A 17,488-nucleotide genomic window follows, 5' to 3' on the forward strand; every position below is an offset into this window, starting at 1 on the left:
CCCAACATTGAGCTACAACTCGCACCCCCTACCTGGCACTTGATCCCTGATGAGCTTCGAGGCAGCCTGCTGGGGAAGGGCCCAGTTGCCAGACCTGCAACATGCACACTCCACTGAGGACAGTGCTTGGCAGGGGCCCCAATGTCTGAGAGACAGGGGTCACCATGGCTGGATTTCAATGAGCTGGCTTGGATTTCTTGGTGATTGGCTCTGTGCTCTTGGAGCCTGGTCAGGTCAACCTGACCCCAGAGGCCTGTGAAATGACATGAGTTGGCTGGCCACTGTTGATCTGGGCTGGGAAGCCAGAGTCTCAGCTGCTAAGAGCTTTGACTGGCTTGTTCTGGAACCCATTCATGGAGCCTACAAATGGCTATGGGATTCCTGAGGGAGGTCTCTGCCCCTCCAGGAGGGGAAGATGAGGACGGGTGATGGAAATGGGGAGGGGGTGAGAAGAGGAGGGGCAGGAGAGGAGAGGAGGGGCTTGTAGGTTGGATTTCTCAGGCTCCAAGGTCAAGGGTGTCTGGAAATGGCCAAGGGAGAGACTAGATGGAGACTGGAGCCCCAGAAAAAGCAAAACACCATCAGTCAGTTTGTCTGTCTATCTCCCTTGACTGGTCAAACATTTGAGGAAGGGCTGAGAAGATTGATCTGTTGGTGAAGTGTGAGTCTGAATTTGATCCCACATATAAAGAGGCCATCATGGAAACATGGAGATGGGAGTTGGAAACATACAGATCCCTGGGGCTGGCTGGCCACACATTAATAGGTCACTAACCTATTTAGTGAGGCCCAGACCAATGAAAAGCCCTGCCTCAGAAGCAAGGGGACATGCCTGATGAGTGGCGGCTGAGCCTCCATACCCATGCACATACATAAACATGATTCACACACACACACACACACACACACACACACACACACACACACACACGTACCTGATCTTTCTCACACACACACACATACAGGATCAACTGTGTATATATAAGGTCAGACTGATGTTATTTCAAATTTTCCTATTTCCTTCTGGAGAAGTTTCTCCTCTATGTTGATTTATTTTGTGTGTGGGTGTGGGTGTATACATACATGCCACAGCACATATGAAGGTCAGAGGATAGCTGTGGAAGATGGTTCTCCCTTTAACCATGTGGTCTCAGGGATAGAACTGAGGTCATCAAGGTAGGAGGCAGGTCCCTTCTCTTGCTGAACCAACTCGTAGACTCTCTCTCTCCTTTTCTCTTTCTCTCTCCCTCTCTCTCTCTCTCTCTCTCCCTCCCTCTCTCTCTCTCTCTCTCTGTGTTTAAGGCTCTCCCTCTCTCCGTCCCCCCACCTCTGTGTGTGTGTGTGTGTGTGTGTGTGTGTGTGTGTGTATTTAAGGACTACTTTGAGATAACAATAGACTTGATGACTGAGGTTTCTGACATTGTTTTATAGTTCTGGGGATGGAGTCCAGGGCCTGTGCATGCTAGACAAATGCTCTACCACTGACCAACATCCCCAGCCATGTGTGTTAGTTAGGGCTTCGATTGCTGTGGTAAAACTCCCCGACCAAGCAACTTCCAGAAAGGAAGGATTTGTTTGGTACTATGGTTCCAGAGGGACGAGTCCATCAACATAACAGGAAAGCGTGGCAGCTGGACCAGCCAAGATATATTCTCACTGCAAGCAGGAAGCAGAGAGCAAATGACAAGTCTTTGAGACCTCACTACTCACTTCCAGTGACACACTTCCCCCAGGAGGCCACACCTTCTAAACCGACCCAAACAGTACCACCAGTGACCAAGTGCCCAAACACCTGAGCATCTGGGGGCCGCTCTCATTGAAACCATTACCTGGTGATTAAGGCTTTTGCACTCATTGAGATCTGCCCCTGAAGCAACCGCCTTGCTTGTCTCTCTCCTCCTGGGCTTGTGATCCTGCGTGTGGTGCTCACACACACAAGGAACATGTAACCTGGCTCTACTTTCATCTTCTCGGTCACTCTCATTCCATGTCAAAGTATGGTGGAGATGTCCATGTCAATGGCTCTGCCTCCTTTACCACAAAGGATATATTGGGAGATGTGTCATCAGCCCACCAGGGCATGGTGGGGGAGGGGGGACCCTGCCAGACCTACCACGTCCTTCCTTTTACATTAAAGATATCTCAGAGGCACCAAAGTGCATCAGAGTCACATTAAGGGATGAAAATATAGGCTTCCTCTTGGATTAATTTGACTGCAAATGAGTCCAAATTTGAATTCTTCACCTCTCTGTATTCTATCTGTTGTCTGTGGCTACTGGCCTATCTGCAGTCTGGGCCTGGGCCTGCGCCTGCCTGAAAGCTGTCTAATGTCTGATTGTCCCCATGTCTGCCTGTCCCTAGCAAAGGGCTTTCTCTGTATTTATTAAACAGCACAGAAAATGGGGCATGGGGAAGGGGTGTGGCTTTCTTTATGGAAATCTTTAGCAGAGTTTTACAAGGGAAAGGGTAACTCTACAGACTCCAGCGGCTCCGGAAGCACTCAGTACTACAAACACACATTAGCAAGCTCTATCAGGTTGCTTTCACCATTTATGGTGGATGTTTGTTGTGTAATGTTGATGCCAACCTCTTGGCTGTTTTCATCACTGCATACACTTGCAAACATATATTACTCTGGGTCAGGGGTATAGAAGGGAGCATAACTTGAGATTTCTCTGTTTTTTTTTTTTTTTGAGACTGTTTTTCTGTGTAACAGTCCTGGCTGTCCTGGAACTTGCTTTGTAGACCAGGTTGGCCTTGAACTCACTGAGATCCACCTGCCTCTGCCTCCTGCCTCCTGAGTGCTGGGATTAAAGGCGTGCATCACCACTGCCCAGTCTTATGTTGGTCTCTTAAAGGCAGGTGGAACTTAAACCTGGTGAACACACAGTAGGACAGCAGGCTAAGTACACTTTCTTAAGCGTTTTCAAGGTGTGTTAACTTTGCCGCGAGGACTCCCAAAAGTTCAGTCTTTGGGGGGGAGGGGTCAAAACGGATAGTTTTATAGAATGTCGTAACTACATCCATGTTCTCCAGCCAAATGCCACAGGTAGCTCTGCATATCCAGGTGGAAAGTTGTGCTTCTGGGTTCTGGACTGCCTCACTGCCTATGAATTCAGAAGGAGGACACACGTTTCACAGACACTGCTAACTGATGGCCAAGGGTAGGTACGCCAGAGTGTATGCCCACCCTATATATCCACCAGCCCGTTACAACTGGGAGTGTACCTTAAAGAGCTCCCTCCATGGAAACGAGGGACCAGAAGTCACTGTGTCCTCCTCTTTTTCCCCTAAGGGGAAGTCAGGCTCAGGGCCCAGTAGCTATTACTCTTAACTCGGCCTCTTGAGACATCCAATTAATAGAGACCTTTCCCTCTGTTCATTGCATCGTGAGACACTGGCCCCCGAGTCTGACGGCTATAATGACCCCGATCAGCTGTGACCACCCACAGGATGTTCATTATCGCATGCTTACTTTATAGGCTTTGGCCAGCTAGTAGCCAGACAGCCTGTGGCTGTAACCACCAATATCAGCCATCACAAGGTAGAGACCACACTGGTACAGCATCCCTCCTGAGTCGTATCACATAAAATGGCTTTTAGTCAGTGCTACGGCACCGGAAGAGCTGGGAAGTGTAGTTCTACCCATCGCTGTGACTCCAGTGAAAGGAAAACAGTAGGTGACCAATAGGAAAGTGTTACTTGGCTAAGAGGAGGAGGGACTGCTGAATGCCTAGAAGCTCTCCACTGAGGACCCGAGACTATAAATTGTCCAGATGGCCCAGAGTCACTGAGCACCTGGGCCTCACCCTCCTGTCTCTCAATCCTGACAAGAGCACCTATGACGAGAAGGCAGAGCTGCCGGGACCCAGGCTGGGGAGGGGAGAGTCCCATGTGTGGTAATAAATCATGCCAGCAACAAATAGACCACAAGCTATAAGTCACCTGTCTCCCTTCTCTTCCTGTCTCTCTTACGGTCCTCTCTTCTTTTCCCTGACCCTTTCCTCTCCTCTTCCTCCCGTTATCTCCTTTTCTCTTCCCCCTCACTCGCCTTCCTGGTCTCTCCTCCCTCTCCCTCCTGGGCTAGCACTCCCTTCTTCCTTCTTCCCCCATCCCTTCTCTCCTCATTCCCTTCCTTCCTTCCTTCCCCCTCATTCCCTCCACTGCGTCCCCATTCTCACTCCTGTGAAAAAAGTCAAGCATCACTTCCCAGCATCCCTAAGCTTCATGAGTCAGCCATGGCTTAGGGCTGCACAAGCTTCTAGTATATCAATGGCTGTCAGTACACTGTGTAAACATTTCTCTAAATGACAAAAGAAATGGCGCTTTTCAACTAGCATTCCCCAACTGTTCTCACAGCCTGTTTTGGCTGCCTTGGTCTTACACTACATATTCTAGACCAGCCCCAAGCAAGCCTCTTTTCCCCATATGAGTCCTGTCCAGTCCAGTGATTCCCTTGGAGAACGCTTGCTCCCGTCCTCAAGCTACCCTCCTGTGAGGATCTTGTGCCCATGAGGTCGTGCTCAGAGGCCAGGGCGGGACTGGGGGGCAGATGTGTCCACTCCTGCAGTGACTGGGCAGTCAGGGGCGCTCTCCCCTGTGCCATCACCTACGCTCGCCTGCTTTCCTCTCTCTGTATCAAGTGTCAGCAAATTTACTTCCACTCCTGGCATCCTAAAGTCTTGGTTCCCAGAGTCCCTGAAAAAGGAGGTTCTGGCTTAGCATTCCATCCTGACCAGGGCTCTCTAGAGGATGAAAAGCAAGGACAGCGTAGGACCCTCAGCAGTATGTGTCAGCAACCTACCTCCCTGCTCAAACAGACAACAGACATCTTTGAGGTTCACGTTAACCCTCAGCCATTATCTCTACAGATCAGTCGAATACCTACCTGCCTAGGAGAGGCCCACATTGGTCAACCTGAGCACGTGCCACCTCTTCTCAGAGACGCTAGTGGTGTCTTTCATTCACAACCTGTCCACAATCCATGCCCTGACCACTTGTATTCTTGGCAACACTATCTTGATACAGGGTCTGGTGATATAGGCCAGACCAGCCTCAAACTCATGATCCTCCTGCCCCAGACTCCCAAGTGCTGGGGCCATGGGTTTGTGCCATCACCCTCAGCTTGACCCACTTCTGTTAGTCAGCTGTGAGCAGAAAAATGCTGTGTAGCAAGCTTGAGAAGGTGAGAAAAACGCTGTCATGTGGTACTGACTGGAGAATTGAACTTCAGGCTGAGGACTGAGTGCCTGCCTGCTCCTGACACCTGCTAACCAGGACTTGTTCAATTGATGGTGAAGGGCAGAAACTCTGGAAGCCGAGTTCAGTGGCTCCAACATGTGCAAGGGCTCTGCTCGGGCATAGTTGCTCAGATCCTGGCATCCATCACAAAGACAAACCTCAAGTGAGCAGAGTCAGGATGAAGCCTGTTCTGTAAAAGGGAAGAGAGAGTAGGTATTTGCTGAACAGTGATGTAATGAGCTAGGGATGTGTAGCTCAGTGGTAGAGCACTTGTCTAGCAGTTATGAAGCCCTGAGTTTGATCCCTGCCATTGCAAAAATCACCACTACCACAAAAGGGGAGAAAAGACACTAAATAGCTTGGGGGATTTGGAAGGTGGCTCAGTCCTAAAGTGCTTGCCTTGTAAGCATAAAGAAGCTGAGTTCAATCCCCAGAACCTATGTGAAAAATCTGGGTGTCACAGTGCATACTTGTAATCTCAGCATCGAAGATGTGGAGCTGAGAGGATTCCTGGGACTCATTTGCCAGCTACCTGAGCATTCTAGGCGAGTTCCGAGCCAATGGGAGACTGTGTCAAAAAATATGATCCACTACCTCAGAGAAAAAAAACCCAAGGTTGACCTCTGGTCTACTCTCTCCCTCCCTCTCCAACCTCCACACACAAATAAACTGAATGAGTCATACTATCTCACCAGCTTAATCTTAAGGCTATCACTGCTAATTTCCCACTCAACCATCCTGAGGCCATCAGGGAACATGTTGCCTTGGGAACCTTTGCTCATGCTGTTCCCTCACTGCCTAAGAGTCTCTTTCCCTCCCTGGTCCTCTACCATCCTTGTTCTTTAGATTTTTTCCCTCTTACTTCCTCAGGGAAGCCTGAACTACTCCCCAGGCCAGGCTGGCTGCCCTCCTGATGCCTGCACACCATGCCCAGCCCTGCCCTTTGTGACTTCTCTGATTGTAGAAGTCTGGCTGTGAACACTCTGAGAGGGTCCCACTAGCTTGCTTCTCTGTTTCCCTTTACTGTGACCTCCTCCTGTCTTCTCAACCCACTTAATTCCTTCCTGGAATTCCACCAAGCCCATCATCCTCAAATGGTGAAAGGCTGGCCCCTAGGGACTTCAGAGGGGACCAGTGATAGGGAAAGTCCTTCTGTGTATATGTTTGTCTTATTGGTTGATAAATAAAGCACTGTTGGCAAATAGGGAAGCAAGATAGATTAGCCTAGATGTCAGGGAGGAGTCTGGGAAATGTAGTCAAGAGTGGAAAGTCACCATGTGATCTCGGGAAGAGAGGATGCATGAGGCTGGCATTCTTGGTAAGATAAGAACTTATAGAAATATACATATTTGTAGTTATGGGTTAATACTTAAGACAGAACTAATCAATGAGAAGCCTGGACACTGGCCAACAACATTGTAACTAATAGGCTCTGTGTGTTATTTGGGGTTGATGTGGCTCTGGGACCAGGCTGGCAGGAAGAATGCTGGTTATACACCAACACCCTGGGATGTCTCTAGCTTCTATCAGGTCTAAGCAAGTTGAGAAGCCAGAGAAGCTCTAAAAAAAGACAGGTGAATGCCTTAGATTAGCCTGTGCTGGAGTGAGAGGACCCTATCCTGCATAGCTCTGTGGAAAGAATGAACCAAAGTCCCTAGGTCTCTGCTCTAGAGGACATAGGGCCTGACAGGGCCATGGACAAAGAAGCCAGGTCTTGGGAGAGAAAGAGAGAAGATCTTTCTTGTGAGTGATGATTCATCCACACCTGGAAAAGTCTAGAGCAATGGATCTCAACTTTCCTAATGCAGTTCCTTATGTTGTGGTGACCCCCAATCATAAAATTATTTTTGTTGCTACTTCACAACTGTTATTTTGCTAGTGTTATGAATCATGATATAAATATCTGATATGAGACCCCTGTGAAAGGGTCATTGAATACCCCGAAGTGGTCTTGACCCACAGATTGAAAACCGCTGGTCTAGAAGGGCCTCTAACTGTGCTCAGAGCCATGGATAGTTATTATTTCACTCCAGGTTTCTCAGACCTAATAGTCAAAGTAGAAACTGTGAGTGTTGCAGTCTTTAAAAATTCATAGAACATTCCAGAAGTCTTAAATATCTTATGGGGTAAAGGGAAGAGAAATGGTTAGCATCTGGAGGGAAGCCTGGAGTCCTGCATGGTATTTTGAGGCATTGGGAGATGTGTAGACAATCAGAGCAAGTTCCCAGGATACAACAGGTCCCCAGTGATCTTAAGGTCAGGAATAACTCTGCCCTTTTTACTAAGCCAGAGTCTTACTACATACCTACAACTAAGACAGCAAAGCAAAGACAGACCAGACAAAAATGTGTGAGAAGCTGGACCCAAGGATGAACATGGAGCCAATTTGTAGCCAAAGCTGGCTGGCCCAGGTCCTGGGGACCAGGAACCCTTGATGTCACTGGAGTCCACACGGACCCCTTTGCCTTCAGCTCTGTCATTTCTGCATTAACATTTCTCTCCATTTTGATTCTCTCCATGCAGGTTGAATGGAGATACCTGAAGCTCTTCCCTGGAAGTCACATGGCAGGGTGATCCAGAACCTGGTTCTGGGTCAGGTGACCTCTGTCCAAATCCCAGATGCCATGCCAAGGGCACTATAGCCAATACAAATTTACCCCAACCTCCTTTCAAAACAGCATTCCCTATACAGGGTTGAAGCTTCATGCCCTACTTCATCTAGGGTCAGTAGGCATTGGGTAAATACTGTCTGTCTGCATGTATGGAGGCATGGCTGTCTCCTGTGACAGTCATGCCAGAGAACTTTCTAAGGTGGGTTTTTGTTGTTGCTGTTGTGTTTGCGTGCTTATTGAGACAGGGTCTCCTGCAACCCAGTCTGGCCCCCAACTCACCAGATCATTAAAGAAGACCCTGAACATCTGCCTCTATTTTCTCAGTGCCGGGGTTATGGGTATTTGCCACTGCACCCAGTTTATGAGGTCCTGGGGTTGGAGCCCTGTGTTTTCACAAGTTAGTCAAGCACTCTCCCAACTGAGATGTAGGCCCTGTCCTCTAAGGCATTTTTTTGAATACAAGCTAAACCACCTGCCCCCCCCCAACATCCCAAAACCAAAAATGATACTCCAAGACCAAAATGTTCTGAACATTGGCAAGAACACATGTGCAAAATTCCACTTCACACCTCACGGTAGGCCCCAGTGAAAGCGTCAGCACACAGAATGCTGTAGAATTACCACAGATTACCTCCTGGCTCCATGCATAACATGAAGGTGAAACACAAATGAATTTCACAAATAGACTTGGATTCCCATCTCATGAAAACACAAATATTCAAAAGGAAATCCCAAACAGCTCGCTCCTACCAGGCATGTCTATCCTGTGGCAGAAGGTCACATGTGCCCAGGGTGGTTGTAGATGCAGCTCAACCATTTTAGCTTGCTTTTCTGTTGCTGTGGCCAATGCTGACCAAAGTTAACACTGAGAGAAGAGTGTTTATTTGGATTATAGGCTACATACAGTTCATCACGAGAGAAGCCAAAGTAGGAACTCAAAAGCAGGAGCTTGAAGGAGAAACCAACAGAAAAACATTGCTTTCTAACTTGCTCATTTACCTTTTCTGTATATCTCAGACCCACCTGCCTAGGGATGGTGACATCCACAGTGGCTGGGTTCTCCTACACCAATTAGCAATTAAGAAAATGCCTCGAAGACATACCCACAGGCCAATCTGATGAAGGCACCTTCTCAATTGAGGTTCCCTGTTCCTAGATAACTCTAGGTTTATGTCAGGTTGACAGCTGACACCAACATAAAGCCATGCACTTAGCCAACACATTAAAAGATTAATTTTGCTACTCAATGACACAGTTCTTGAGCATGACACCTGCAATGTCACTTTGCAGTCTCTATAGGTTGGACGTGTGTGTATACATTCCTGTAAAGGGGTGTTCAGGCTGTTTTAGCAGGACTCTTGGATCTTCCCTCTGTGTTTAAAGTATACCAGCTGAGCATAGATTCCCAAAGAGACTAGACTCAGAAGGCTCTTTCCAGAGTGATCTGGGATAGGGATGGGGCAAGTGGGAGTTTATGAAAAGCAACTTCTCAGGCCTAGTGCCCTTGTAAAGCTTTTCCCAAAATCCAGGCAGGTAGGTGTATATATGGTTGATGACCTTTTACAGGACATTCAAAAGGTTAGGAATGTGCCCATGATTATGGTGACATATTATTTATGATTTATTAAAGCTTGCCTGAGGGTAGAGAAAGCAAAACTAGCCACAAGCCACAGAGCCAGGCAGTGGTGATTCACATCTTTAATCCCAGCAGCCATACTAGCTAGCCATAGAGCCAGGTATTGGTGGCACATACCTTTAATCCCAGGACTCAAGAGACAAGCTGATGGATCTCTGTTAGTTCAAGGCCACGCTAAGTTACAAGAAATTGATGCAGTCCAAAAGAGAAACAACTCACACAAAGGTGATCTCAGCACTTGGAATCACGGCATGTCTTTAATCCCAAGATTTGAGAGGTATAGAAGGAAGAAGGAAAGTCAGTCTTAGAGATTTACTCTCCAGCCACGCCGAGGAGAGGACAGCCCTTTCAGCCTGAGGTAGAGGTAAGAGCTTGTGGCTGGCCGCTTTGCTTCTCTGATCTTCCGTTTGAAGCTTTAACCACAATATCTGCCTCTGTGTTTTTATTGAATCATGTTACACACGATGGCTTTGTTAAATAACACCAGAGTGTGTCCTCCAATGCTACAGGCCATGCCCCCAGGGCCCTGGCATAAGCTCCCTGTGGCTTCCAGTGGCTGAGTGCCAAACAAGCCCACTGCCTGGTTGCCAGTGGTGCAAGATCAGGCAGAACTCCTCCCCAGAGGGTGGCTTTCGTCTGCCTCTGATCAAGCACAGGCAAGATTTCATAAATGGCCCTAACAAATCTGCCTTGTGTGTAGCCTTTTGTAACTGCGAGGCCATGCAATCTCAGAAACCGCGTCCCCAGAGCATTCCCTGCTGTGTCTCAGGTCTTTGACACCATGCTTACAGGGAGACCTCACTCGAACACTTCATGAATTGGTTCAGCTGATATTTACCAAGTGCCTTCCTCAGGTCAGGTATAGGGTAAGGGGCAGGAATGACCTGCTGGGAATAAGACAAATGGCTTTACTTCACAAAGCTTTTATTTAAGAAGTCAGAGGGGGGTCAGTAGTCAAGTCCTTGCGTTGCAAGCCTGAGAAGCTGAATTCAATTCCCAAAACCCATGCAAAAAAATTCAAGGTGGTCCCAGTTCTGGGAAGGCTGAGACAGTGGATCTGCGAGGCTCACTGAACAGCCAGTCTGACCTTTTCAGTGAGCTCCAGGGTCATGAGAGATCCTGTCTCAAAGGGGGTAGAAAGCATTCCTGAAGGTGACACCCAAGGTCGTCCCCTGGTCTCCATACACACATTTACACACATGTACACACATGCACATGTACACACCGTTCAAGTCTGGGGGGAGATAAGTGTGGGTGACATTAGGCAGGGAATAGGGTTCAGGATTAGGGTCCATGGCCATGTGAGGAAACCATAGAATCAGACAGGGCCCTCTGCCCTTCCAGCTTCTCTAAAGCAGGTCATAGAAACACGTGATGACTTTCCCTGAAACAGGTCACAAACCCCTCCTGTGAGAAGTCTCTTTCCTGTACCTAGAGGGAAGGAACACTCGTCTCTCAAAGAAGCACCTGAACAGACAGGCCCCCTCTAGTCCCCAAGTTCATTACCATTGGACCCGACCTCAGCAGCGTCTTTGTGACTGGCCATAAGTCATTGAATATACAACAAAAACACAAGCTTCCTGTTTCTTTATGTTCCGAAGGTTCCCAGGTCACATGAGATCTAGGTCACATCCGTCTGCACATCTTTGTCCTGTCCATCTGTCTGCCCTCTGGAGACCTCAGCCATGAGTCAAGGAGGAGGTAGAAAGAATGTCTCCTGCCCTACGTGAGACGAAGGATGTAAAGCAGAGGGGTACCACTTAATCTCTGACAAAAATGTCACCCAGCATCTCCGTCAAGTGACAAGTGATGGAATGCTTCACGGTCCTCCGGCGCACCAGTGTGCATGCATCTCATCTGCTCATTGGCGTGAGCTCTGTTCTCAATGAGATTTGAATGAGCCACTCATTCTTCCAGGGCCCCATTCTGTTTGCTGCCTGTTTCCTTTGGCTTCTCACGGTTTTGGTTGGATAGTCTAGGTCATAGGAATAGCTTCCTTCCATCTGGATCTTGCTGTCTGCACTTGAGCTATCGTTCCATCTGTCCGGAGGCACCATTTGGATTAAGATGTGCCAAGCAGGCAAAATCCTGAAAGAAGGATGGGGGAAGAGTTGTGCAGAACCCAATGGTAAGAGGGTTCTGCAACTTCTGTGCCTTCCTAGTTTCACTGCTTACAGCTGTGGCCTCTGAGACCCGCTCTTTTTTCAGATAAGTTCCCCCACCCCACTACTTCAAGTTCCTCCACATCATCTTTGCTCAGCTGAGTGAACCTCCTTTGTCAATCTGCAGTGGAAGATTCACCCTTAAAAGCTCTTGGCCTGAAAAACAGAAAGCCCAAACTCTATCAACAAGACAAACCAACCAGGTACAGTATATTTGTGCAATGGACCATTACTCAGTAGTGAAAGCTACATGAGTTATATATTGAATAAAAGAAGCTGGATAGGAGTCAGAGACAAAACTAATCTATAATACTAATGATACTTTGGGGGTGAGAGTGACAGGAAGAGGCATAAGGGAACCTTCTAGAATGGTGGATGTGTTTCACCATTTTATCTGGACATGGACTGTAGCGTTGTACCTGTATGTAACAATGTCTTATATTTAACATGCTTATACATTTCTGTAGGTAAATTTTACCTCCATCTAAAAAAATAAGAATTAACCATGAGGCCAGGTGTCATGGTGCATGCCTTTAATTCTAGCTCTCAAAAGACAGAGATAAGCAGATTTCTATAAATTTAGGGCCATCCTAATCTACATAGATAGTTACAGGCTAACCAGGGCTACACAGAGAGACTCTGTCTCAAAAATCAAATAAAAATTAATGTATTTATATGCAGGCAAACCAAGGCATCAGTTAGCTGCTTAACCATGATGGATGCTCCTAAAAGCTCAGGAGTTCATCATCTTCCACATGCGACAGGGTGGGTACTACTCACCTCACAGAATACGACAGCTGACAAATACAGTCCTGAAAATCTCAGCTGCCGGCCTTTGATGCAGTTCTTGCTGATGTTACCTGTTACCCTACCCATGCCCTAGCACACTTTGGATAAAACCTTGTGTCTCAGACACCACGTATCTCAACTCATATAACATCTGTCTCTCAGGCTTGTGGTGTGCTTCCTGCACACAGTGTATGGCTTGTTCCATAGTAACACACCCATCGCAGATCCCCCAATGTGTTCTTTATCTGACTTAATCTCGATTTTACCATGGTGAGTCACAATGTTCCATGGAGATCTGAAGAAACCAATGATCCCTCATGTGTGCAGGACTGTGTGATTACCAGAACCTGCCAGGTTTCCCACAGGTTGTCTCCAGCTTCTGGAGACAAGAGAGTTACTGGTGAAACATCCCTGCATTAGGAATCCTTTCTCAAAGAATTATCCCTGAGAAACTGTCACGTAACAGTCATGCCAGATTTTCCCAGAAATCATAGTTTAGGGTCTAGGACTGGAGACTGATCTCAAAATTAACTTCTTCCTGTTGGTTGTCGTTCTCAGGATTGGTGTGTGTGTCTGTGTGTCTATGTCTCTGTTTATGTGTGTCTACTTGTGAATGTATGCAGATGCATCTGTCTGTAAATATGTGTAGGTCCATGTAGAGGTCAGAGGAGAACCGTAGGTGTTATTCCTTAGTTGTAACCATCTTGTTTTTGAGACACAGTCTCCTCCTTGGCTTCCGACTCACCCAGGACGCCCAGTTGACTGGCGAGCAAGTCACAGGGACCTGTATGTCTCCCCCTCAACTCTAGAGTTATGAGCACAGCCGACTTTTGAAGTGTGTTTTGGGGACTGAGCGGTCCTCATGCTTGCCTGACACGTACTTTACTAAGCTATCTGGCCAGCCGCGGTGTGGATCCTTGCAGTTGTTGCGGAAGTGACAGGCCATTTGTTGTGTCTGGATCCACGGTCTGGATTTCTATCCCAGCTCTGCTTGACTGAGTTCCCACTTGCCTTTGGCTGATGGCTCCCCTGGTGACATCCTGGCCTGATTCCAAATCTTTCTGCCAGTGTCACTCACCAATCAAACTCACCCCAAAACTAAGATGCAGTGTTATTTTGTTTATGCTATGACAAATAAAGCTTACCTAAAGATTAGAGTGCAGAGTTGAGCCACTAGTTGAGTTCAGAGAGGCAAGGCAGTGCTGTGGGGCTCAGCTCCTTGGAGTTAAGATCAGAGTGACCTCTTTTAGAAGCCCTGCTCCCTGACTCCTCAGATGGGCTTCCTCAGAGCTAGGGGCAGTGGCTTCTTTACCTGACAGGTCACAGAGTTCTAGTGTCATTGGTTCCCGGGGGCTTCATGGATACTGACAGTCCAGATAGTCACAGTCAGTACCGCACAAGTAGCTGAACAGAACTTGTCCCGAAGCAGTCTGACCGGAGGGATTTCTCTCAGAGGGAAGTCTTGTCTCCCAACGGCTCACAGCACTTTCCCATGCTGAGTTCTCTGTGCTGACCCAAGCCAATTCCACAGCTTCTCCACCAGCCCACAGCTTCTCCACCAGGCCCACAGCTTCTCCACCAGGCCCACGGCTTCTTCATGTGAGGCTTACAGGCACTGGTCTGAACCTTCCAACTGCAGTGGAAAGTGAGGCTTCTCTTGGAATTGCCCTGTCCTATGCCTAATAACCATTTGACCCCCAGCCTTCCAAACTCCACTCACCAGGGCATCCCTTGACAGAAGCAAGCACAAGTTTAAGTTCACCTCCAGCTTCTGAGACACCCAATCACTCTCCCAGCGTACTTCTTCCTGGTGCTCCTATGAATTACCCTTCCAGGGCCTGGCCAGCAACCAATTGAAGAGAAAGGGAAAGGGCTCAGCTCCTTACAGAGATAGCTGGTCCTCCAGGTAGCACAGATGCTCTGTGGCCCGTGAGTCTTTTGTGTCCTTACTGTTTTAACACACAGGCCGGGACTCCAGGTGCCAGCAGCTGCCTCTATTTGCCTCTTTGCCTGTGGGCTTCTTCTAACCACTGGACCCCCACACATAGCAGGGCCACAAGCCCAGCCCCACCTCTATGATGTGTAACTTCCTAGCCTACGGGTGAACTGCAGTAGGCATGGTGTTGAACTCTCAGGATCCCCAATGGGATGATCTTCAGTTGTTCCCAGAGATGCCTTGCTCAACAGCACACTGCTGGAAGCAACCTTCCCCTCCTTGTCTCCCGTCCTGGTTCTTTCTGAATGTCTAACTCCACACAGGACAACAGCCTAGGTCCCCAGCTTACTTCTAAGGACACCGCATTAAGATACCCCAATATGATCTTGCCATCTTCCAAGCTCAGCTTCAGAAAGAGAAAGTTTCCCTCTGCTCCCCTGTGAAGACAGGATGAAGTTAGATGTGGGTGCACAAACCAGTAACCCCAGCATGTGGCAAGCTGACAAAGGAAGATTGAGAGTTCAAGACCAGCCTTGGACTACAGAGTGAGTTCAAGACTAGCCTGGACTACAAAGGTAGTCTGAGGCCAGCCAAAATAAATAGCAAGAAATGACCTTGATAAAAGGAGGATGGTGAGGATGACAAGGAGAGGAAGAGAAAAATAAAAATGAAAAGAGAGGAAGAGGAGAGGGAACCATACTTCAGCAAGCCTGTGTGGTCTCTTCCCTAATCTCTGAGATACTGCTGCAGTGTAGAAGACAGGAATGAGGCTGTGGGCCACGGTTCTGGAACCCCAGGGAGGCTCCAGTTTCCCCACAGACATACCTACATCTTTTCCTAGTTGCTGTCAGCTAGTCTGGAACAAGGCGAAAAGCCTGCTGAGCTGCCTAACTTGTAGGGGCTAGTCTCAGTATGCTCCAAGGCTCCAGTCTCCAAGCCTCCTGTCTCCCCAAGCATTCCTCCCAGGAACTCAAAGCCTTCTAGCCCCTCCCCATCCTGGATAGCTCGGGAACACAGAACGCTTCTGGGCACGCCCAGCGAGGCACACAAATCATTGCACTAACAGTCTCCCTGAGGATTTCAGAGACAAGCTCCCACTGTGTGTCATGTATGCCAGAACCATCTATCACATTCTCCAGGATTCTCCCTGTTGTCTAGCAGGAGTGACTGGGACTCTTAAATAAGGGTTTCGAGTTCGCGTCTGACTCCGGGAGGCACTTAAGAGACTGTGATCCTCCCAGGTTTGGCCCATGTCCAGTGGGATCTGCAGGCCTGGGATGAAGCAGGGCTGAGCTGGCCAGGATCCCACACTGCGGTTCAAACTGCTGGCAAAATAGTGCGTGTGCTTTCTCAACTGCGCTGCCCTTTGGAAACACACCAAATGCTCTCTGACCCCACACCACAAGAACACCCTGTCACTAAGACTTGCAGCTGGGTACAGTGGCACACACTTTTAATCCCAGCACTCAGGAGGCTGGATCCCTGTGAGTTCAAAGACAGGGTCGTCTACATAGTGAATTCTATGTTAGCTGGGAATACAGAGAAAACTTTGTCTTAAAAAAGAAAAAGACTCCTGGTGGTTTAAAAACGAGTCACCCTCCTCTTCTCCAAGGATCTTACGTAGAGTTTTTCAAATAGACATGGGTAACACAGTTCTGGCTGCCTAGCCTTGGATCTGGGTGCTAAGCCACAGTATTGGCTAATTGACAGTGTCAACTTGACGGAACTGTGATCACTTAGGAGACACACCTCTGAGTATCTGTGAGGATGTTGTGAGAGAAGACCAATCCAAATCTGAACAAAAAGAAGCAAACGCAATGAATTCCAGCACCCATGCCTCTCACCTGACCTCGCTCATGCCCTACCCTCATGGTGGATGGTACCTCAGAACTACGAGCCGAAATAAACCCTAACTTAAGTTGCTTTTGTCGGGCATTATTGTCACAGCAGAAGCAAAGCAATGTGCTTGTGGTATACTCCATTTCCCAGACTGGCTCCAGTACGCCCTGAGGAGCAGGGCGGGCCCCTCCAGACAGACTGGGGCTGGTGGGAAAGGCAGACCCGCCTGCCCTCTGTGCCCACCTCTCAAAACTTCCCACCTGCAGAGGCAGCTGCTCCCCACTCTCTGTCCTCTGCCACTTTCCAAAGACCTCCTCTTGTCCCTTTCTCCAGCCTCTTGCAATCTGCCCCAGTTACGGTTCTGCTGCTCTGAAGAGGCGCTATGATCAAGGCCACTTATGATAAATATTTAACCGGGGGCTGGTTTACAGTGTCAGAAGGTGAGTCTGTGACCACCAGGCAGGAGCAAGGCCACAAACAGGTAGGCACAGCTCTGGAGCAGCAGCTGAGAGCGTGCACCTTATCCATAAGTTGGACGCAGAGGGAGAGAGACTGGACCTTACCTGGGTTTTTGAAAGCTCTAAACCCAACCCCTAGTGACACACCTTCTCCAACAGGACCACACCTCCTAATCCTTCCCAAAACATCCTACCAACTAGGGACCAAGCATTTCAAGTATGAGCCTTTGGGGTCCATTATCATTCAAACAACCACAGTCTTTTTTTCCCAAAAAAGCTCTGAGTCTAGCTCGATTCACATTTACCTAGCCTCTCAGCTTATCATCTTCACCTCTCCACCCATGAACATGGACAGCTCAACAAAGGGGCTCCAGAACCCAGAAAGGCCAACACAGACCTTCCAGGAACAGCAGCCCCCGAAGCTACATTGTTGTTAGAATATGTCCTCCACAAAACTCATATGTCAAAACTGAACACCATTGTGACTGTATTAGAGATGGGACCAGAAGAAGGAGACCAGTTCCTGAGGGCTGTACCTTATGGTTGGTGTTAACTCATCATAAACGTAACTTTCCCTTTTAACCTTCCTAGCAGGAGAGAGCCATGAACCCTCCACAGGGTCCAAGGCACTAAGAAGCAGAGAGGCCATCACAGCTTGACCTTGAACTGCCAACATGCAGACCATCTGGAAGTAAATGTTTTTTACTTACCTAGTATCCAGTCTTAGGTATCTGTTACGTGAGAAACTAAGAAAATGGACTAAGTAGACTCAATAAATACTCTGTTTTGTTGCTGACACACACTAAATAGGAATG

The 17,488-nt window shown here is 48.2% G+C and overlaps 1 long non-coding RNA gene across 1 annotated transcript; it reads right to left on the reverse strand.

Moving 5' to 3' along the window:
- Positions 1-10,396: 10,396 nt before the first annotated feature.
- On the reverse strand, positions 10,397-16,452 carry LOC121137152. The gene is made up of 2 exons (XR_005874385.1): positions 13,586-16,452; positions 10,397-11,577 (listed from the first exon to the last, which is right to left on the reverse strand). It is a non-coding gene; the product is annotated as an uncharacterized LOC121137152 (long non-coding RNA).
- Positions 16,453-17,488: the final 1,036 nt, after the last annotated feature.

This window comes from Mesocricetus auratus, unplaced genomic scaffold, assembly GCF_017639785.1.
Source record: "Mesocricetus auratus isolate SY011 unplaced genomic scaffold, BCM_Maur_2.0 Super-Scaffold_100676, whole genome shotgun sequence".
Lineage (NCBI taxonomy): Eukaryota > Metazoa > Chordata > Mammalia > Rodentia > Cricetidae > Mesocricetus > Mesocricetus auratus.